Raw genomic sequence first — 7,321 nt, 5'->3', positions numbered from 1 at the left:
AGATGATCCTCAGATCCTAAGATGATCAAAAGATACCTAATACAATAGTAAAAGGTCCTATTTATAATAAACTAGTCACTAGGGTTTACATGAGTAAGTAATTGATGCATAAATCCACTTCCGGGGCCCACTTGGTGTGTGTTTGGGCTGAGCTTAAGTGTAGCACGTGCAGAGGTCATTTGTGGAGTTGAACGCCAGTTTCTGTGCCAGTTTGGGCGTTCAACTCTGGTTTTGGATCCTTTTCTGGCGCTGGACGCCAGATTTGGGCAGAAGGCTGGCGTTGAACGCCAGTTTACGTCGTCAATTCTTGGCCAAAGTATGGACTATTATATATTGCTGGAAAGCCCTGGATGTCTACTTTCCAACGCAATTGGAAGCGCGCCATTTCGAGTTCTGTAGCTCCAGAAAATCCACTTTGAGTGCAGGGAGATCAGAATCCAACAGCATCAGCAGTCCTTTTTCAACCTCTGAATCTGATTTCTGCTCAAGTCCCTCAATTTCAGCCAGAAAATACCTGAAATCACAGAAAAACACACAAACTCATAGTAAAGTCCAGAAATGTGAATTTAACATAAAAACTAATAAAAACATCCCTAAAAGTAACTAGATCCTACTAAAAACACACTAAAAACATTGCCAAAAAGCGTATAAATTATCCGCTCATCACAACACCAAACTTAAATTGTTGCTTGTCCCCAAGCAACTGAAAATCAAATAGGATAAAAAGAAGAGAATATACTATAAATTCCAAACTATCAATGAAACAGAGCTTTAATCATATGAGCGGGACTTATAGCTTTTTGCCTCTTGAATAGTTTTGGCATCTCACTTTATCCATTGAGGTTCAGAATGATTGGCATCTATAGGAACTTCAGATTTCGAATAGTGTTATTGACTCTCCTAGTTCAGTATGATGATTCTTGAACACAGCTTCTTTATGAGTCTTGGCCGTGGCCCTAAGCACTTTGTTTTCCAGTATTACCACCGGATACATAAATGCCACAGACACATAATTAGGTGAACCCTTTCAGATTGTGACTCAGCTTTGCTAAAGTCCCCAATTAGAGGTGTCCAGGGTTCCTAAGCACACTCTTTTTTTTTTTTTTTGCTTTGGACCTTGACTTTAACCGCTCAGTCTCAAGCTTTTACTTGACACCTACACGCCACAAGCACATGGTTAGGGACAGCTTGGTTTAGCTGCTTAGACCAAGATTTTATTCCTTTAGGTCCTCCTATCCATTGATGCTCAAAGCCTTGGGATCCTTTTTATTTGCCCTTGCCTTTTGGTTTTAAGGGTTATTGGCTTTTTCTGCTTGCTTTTTCTTTTTCTTTCTATTTTCTTTCTATTTTTTTTTCGCCTATTTTTTTCTTCTTTTTTTTTTCTTCTGCAAGCTTTGTTCTTTGCTGCTTTTTCTTGCTTCAAGAATCATTTTTATGATTTTTCAGATTATCAAATAACATGTCTCCTAGTCATCATTCTTTCAAGAGCCAACATATTTAACATTCTTAAACAACAACTTCAAAAGACATATGCACTGTTCAAGCATTCATTCAGAAAACAAGAAGCATTGTCACCACATCAATATAATTAAACTAAGTTCAAGGATAAATTCGAAACTCATGTACTTCTTGTTCTTTTGATTTAAAACATTTTTCATTTAAGAGAGGTGATGGATTCATAGGACATTTATAACTTTAAGACATAGTTACTACTACTAATGATCATGTAATGAAGACACAAACATAGATAAGCATATAACATAGAAAATAAAAAACAGAGAAAGTAAGAACAAGGAATGAGTCCACCTTAGTGATGTCCTTGAGCTCTTCTATGTCTCTTCCTTGTCTTTGCTGCTCCTCCTTCATTGCTTTTAGATCTTCTCTGATTTCATGAAGGATGATGGAGTGCTCTTGATGTTCCACCCTTAGTTGCTTCCAATAATTGTGTGGAAGAAAATGTATCCCCTGAGGTATCTCAGGGATCTTTTGATCTGCAGTCAAATGTTCTACCACTGAGCTATAGACCCTTGATGGAAGCTTTTGTCTTCCCTTTCCTCTTTCTAGAGGTTTCTCTGGCCTTAGGTTCCATCAATGGTTATGGAAAAAACAGAAAAGCTATGCTTTTACCACACCAAACTTAGAATGTTGCTCGCCCTCGAGCAAAAGAAGAAAGAATAGAAGAAGAAGAGGATATGGAGGAGATGGATGGCTGTGTGTATTCGGCCATATGGGTGGGATTGGGTGGGGAAGAGATGTTGAATTTTTGAAGGTAAGTGGGTGTATGGGTGTGAGTGGTAAATGGAAGACAGAAGGGATGAGTGTTTATTGGGAATAGAGGATGATTGAGAAGACAGAAGAGAGTGAGTGAAGGTAGGTGGGGATCCTGTGGGGTCCACAGATCTTGGGGTGTCAAGGCAATTACATCCCTGCACCAATTTAAGCATGCAAAATGCCCTTGCACACAACTCTGGGCGTTCAGCGCCAGGTTGGTGCCCATTTTGGGCGTTCAACGCCCCTTTGCTGCCATTTCTGGCGTTGAACGCCAGAACCATGCTTGTTCTGGGCGTTCAGCGCCAGGATGCTCCCATTCTGGGCGTTCAGCGCCAGAACTATGCTCTGTTCTGGTGTTTGAACGCCAGACAGATGCTCCTCCAGGGTGTGATTTTTCTTCTGCTGTTTTTGATTCCGTTTTCAATTTTTATATTTATTTTGTGACTCCACATGATCATGAACCTAAGAAAACATGAAAAACAATAAAAAATAAGAATTAGATAAACATTGGGTTGCCTCCCAAAAAGCGCTTCTTTAATGTCAATAGCTTGACAGTGAGCTCTCATGGAGCCTCACAGATGTGCAGAGCTTTGTTGAGACTCTCCAACACCAAACTTAAAGTTTGGATATGGGAGTTCAACACCAAACTTAGAGTTTGGTTGTGGCCTCCCAACACCAAACTTAGAGTTTGACTGTGGGGGCTCTGGTTGACTCTGCTTTGAGAGAAGCTTTTCAAGCTTCCTCTCCATGGTTGCAGAGGGAGATCCTTGAGTTTTGAATACAAGGGAGTTCTCATTCCATTGAAGGACTATTTCACCTCTGTCAACATCAATCACAGCTTTTGCTGTGGCCAGGAAAGGTCTTCCTAGGATGATGGATTCATCCTCTTCCTTTCCAGTATTCAGGACTATAAAATCAGTAGGTATGTAAAGGCCTTCAACCTTTACTAATACATCTTCTACTTGTCCATAAGCCTGTCTTCTTGAGCTGTCTGCCATCTCTAGTGAGATTTTAGCAGCTTGCACCCCATAGATTCCCAGTTTCTCTATTACAGAGAGGGGCATGAGGTTTATTCCTGAACCAAGGTCACACAGAGCCTTAAAGATCATGGTGCCTATGGTACAAGGGATTATGAACTTTCCAGGATCCTGTCTCTTCTGAGGCAATGTCAGTTGATCTAGATCACTTAGTTCATTGATAAACAAGGGAGGTTCAACTTCCCAAGTGTCACTGCCAAATAATTTGGCATTCAGCTTCATGATTGCACCAAGAAACTTGGCAGTTTGCTCTTCAGTAACATCCTCATTCTCTTCAGAAGAGGAATACTCATCAGAGCTCATGAAGGGCATAAGGAGGTTCAATGGGATCTCTATGGTCTCTAGATGAGCCTCAGAATCCTTTGGTTCCTCAGAGGGAAGCTCCTTATTGATCACTGGACGTCCCAGGAGGTCTTCCTCCTTGGGATTCACGTTCTCTCCTCTCCTCACAGGTTCGGCCATGGCGCTTATGTCAATGGCCTTGCACTCTCCTTTTGGGTTCTCTTCTGTATTGCTTGGGAGAGTACTAGGAGGGATTTCAGTGATCCTTTTACTCAGTTGGCCCACTTGTGCTTCCAGATTTCTAATGGAAGACCTTGTTTCATTCATGAAACTTACAGTGGCCTTAGATAGATCAGAGACTAGATTTGCTAAATTAGAAGCATTTTGTTCAGAGTTCTCTGTCTGTTGCTGAGTTGATGATGGAAAAGGCTTGCTATTGCTAAACCTGTTTCTTCCACCATTATTAAAGCCTTATTGGGGCTTTTGATCCTTCCATGAGAAATTTGGATGATTTCTCCATGTTGAGTTATAGGTGTTTCCATAAGGTTCACCTAAGTAATTTACCTCTGCTATTGCAGGGTTCTCAGGATCATAGGCTTCTTCTTCAGAAGATGCCTCTTGAGTACTGTTGGATGCAGCTTGCATTCCATGCAGACTCTGAGAAATCATATTGACTTGCTGAGTCAATATTTTATTCTGAGCCAATATGGCATTCAGAGTATCAACCTCAAGAACTCCCTTCTTCATAGGCGTCCCATTACTCACAGGATTCCTTTCAGAAGTGTACATGAACTGGTTATTAGCAACCATGTCAATGAGTTCTTGAGCTTCTGCAGGCGTTTTCTTTAGGTGAATGGATCCACCTGCAGAAGTGTCCAGTGACATCTTTGATAGCTCAGATAAACCATCATAGAATATATCCAGGATGGTCCATTCTGAAAGCATGTCAGAAGGACACTTTTTGGTCAACTGTTTGTATCTTTCCTAAGCTTCATAGAGGGATTCACCTTCTTTCTGTCTGAAGGTTTGAACATCAGCTCTAAGCTTGCTCAGCTTTTGAGGAGGAAAGTACTTGGCTAAGAAAGCCGTGACCAGTTTATCCCAAGAGTTCAGGCTGTCTTTAGGTTGAGAATCCAACCATAATCTAGCTCTGTCTCTTACAGCAAAAGGGAAAAGCATGAGCCTGTAGACTTCAGGATCTACTCCATTAGTCTTAACAGTATCACATATCTGCAAGAATTCAGTTAAGAACTGAAAAGGATCTTCAGATGGAAGTCCATGAAACTTGCAGTTCTGCTGCATCAGAGAAACTAATTGAGGTTTCAGCTCAAAGTTGTTTGCTCCAATGGTAGGAATGGAGATGCTTCTTCCATGTAAATTGGAATTAGGTGCAGTAAAGTCACCAAGCATCTTCCTTGCATTATTATTATTTTCGGCTGCCATCTCCTCTGCCTGTTCGAAAATTTCTGAAAGGTTATCTCTGGATTGTTGTATTTTAGCTTCTCTTAATTTTCTCTTCAGAGTCCTTTCAGGTTCTGGATCTGCTTCCACAAGAATGTTCTTATCCTTGCTCCTGCTCATATGACAAGGAAGAATAGACAGAAAAATGATAATAATAATAGGGATCCTTTATACCACAGTATAGGGATCCCTTTGTGAGTGGAAGAAAAGAGGGGGAGACAAAGAATGTGATGTAAAGGAAGAAATGCAACTGTACGAATGGAAGAGATGTGAGATGAGATGTTAGGATATGAATGAATAAATAGAATGAGATGGGGGAGGAATAATTTTCGAAAATTATTTTGAAAAAGTGTTAGTGATTTTTGAAAATTGGTTTTTGAAAAAATGTTAGTATTTTTTTTTTCGAAAATTAGAATTTAAAATTTAAAATAATAGTTAATTAAAAAGAAATTTTGAAAAAGGGGGGAGATATTTTCGAAAATTGAGAGAGAGAGAGTTAGTTAGGTAGTTTTGAAAAAGTTAAGAAACAAACAAAAAGTTAGTTAGTTAGTTGAAACAAATTTTGAAAAGATAGGAAGTTAGGAAGTTAGGAAGTTAGAGAAGATATTTTGAAATCAAATTTTTGAAAAAGATAAGATAAGAAGATATTTTTGAAAAGATATGATAGGAATTAGTTTTGAAAAAAAAGATTTGATTTTTAAATTCACAATTAATGACTTGATTCATAAGAAATCACAAGATATGATTCTAGAACTTAAAGTTTGAATCTTTCTTAACAAGCAAGTAACAAACTTCAAATTTTTGAATCAAAACATTAATTGTTTATGTTATTTTCGAAAATTTGGTATAAAAATAAGAAAATGATTTTTGAAAAATATTTTTGGAATTTTCGAAAATAACTAATAATTTTGAAAAAGATTTGATTTTTGAAAAAGATTTTGAAAAAGATAAGATTTTCAAATTGAAAATTTGATTTGACTCATGAGAAACAATTTGATTTTCAAAAATTTTTGAAAAAGTCAATCCAAATTTTCGAATTTGATGAGAGAAAAGAGGAAAGATATTTTTTTGATTTTTGAAATTTTTATGAAAAACATGAAAATTATGCAATGCATGAAATTTTTTTAGATCAAAACATGTGATGCTTGCAAGAATGCTATGAATGTCAAGATGAACACCAAGAACACTTTGAATGCCAAGATGAACATCATAGACACAATTTTGAAAAACTTTTAATGCAAAGAAAACATGCAAGACACCAAACTTAGAATTCTTTAATGCTTAGGCACTAAGAATTCAAAAATGCATATGATAAACATGAAAAGACACAAAACAAAAAATCATCAAGATCAAACAAGAAGACTTACCAAGAACAACTTGAAGATCATGAAGAACACTATGAATGCATGAGATTTTCGAAATATGCAAGATGCACATGCAAGTGACACCAAACTTATGATATGACTCAAGACTCAAACAAGAAACACAATATATTTTTGATTTTTATGATTTTCTAAAATTTTTTTTTTGGATTTTTATTTTATATTTTTCGAAAATAGTTTTGAAAAAATAAGGATTCCAAAATTTTTAATATGAATTCCAGGAATCTTGCCATGTTAGTTAAAGCTTCAGTCCAGGAATTAGACATGGCTCACTAGCCAGCCAAGCTTTCAATGAAAGCTCCAGTCCAAAACACTAGACATGGCCAATGGCCAGCCAAGCTTTAGTCTTTAACACGAGAGTATATTGCTCTTTGATAACAAATTGCAAGCCTCAGTCCAAAAGAATTTAGACATGGCTTTACAGCCAGCCAGGCTTCAACATGCTTCATGAAACACTAGAATTCATTCTTAAAAATTTTGAATAAAATTTTTGAAAACATTTTTATTTTTATTTTTTATTTTTTTTTTCGAAAACAGATGAGAAAATTTTAGAAATATTTTTGAAAATTTTTTTTTTTGAAAAGAAAATAAAAAGAAAATTACCTAATCTGAGCAACAAGATGAACCGTCAGTTTGTCCAAACTCAAACAATCCCCGGCAACGGCGCCAAAAACTTGATGCACGAAATTGTGTTCCACGTTCTTTGTACTTGTGTGTGATTAACAATATATAATTGTATTGAATCCTCATTGTGGCTCTATGTGTGGACACAACTCCGTTCAACTAACCAGCAAGTGCACTGGGTCGTCCAAGTAATACCTTACGTGAGTAAGGGTCGAATCCCACGGAGATTATTGGCATGAAGCAAGCTATGGTCACCTTGTAAAT

At 37.3% G+C, this 7,321-nt stretch overlaps 1 non-coding gene across 1 annotated transcript; it reads left to right on the top strand.

The window, feature by feature from the left end:
• Positions 1-4,529: 4,529 nt before the first annotated feature.
• On the top strand, positions 4,530-4,637 carry LOC148574211 (small nucleolar RNA R71). The gene has a single exon (XR_015906203.1). It is a non-coding gene; the product is annotated as a small nucleolar RNA R71 (small nucleolar RNA).
• Positions 4,638-7,321: the final 2,684 nt, after the last annotated feature.

The sequence above is a fragment of the Arachis ipaensis genome, chromosome B2 (genome assembly GCF_059453495.1).
Source record: "Arachis ipaensis isolate K30076 ecotype BB chromosome B2, ASM5945349v1, whole genome shotgun sequence".
NCBI classification, from domain to species: domain Eukaryota; kingdom Viridiplantae; phylum Streptophyta; class Magnoliopsida; order Fabales; family Fabaceae; genus Arachis; species Arachis ipaensis.
The sequence above is the reverse complement of the archived record's forward strand: the minus strand, read 5'-3'. Positions and strand labels throughout refer to the sequence as shown.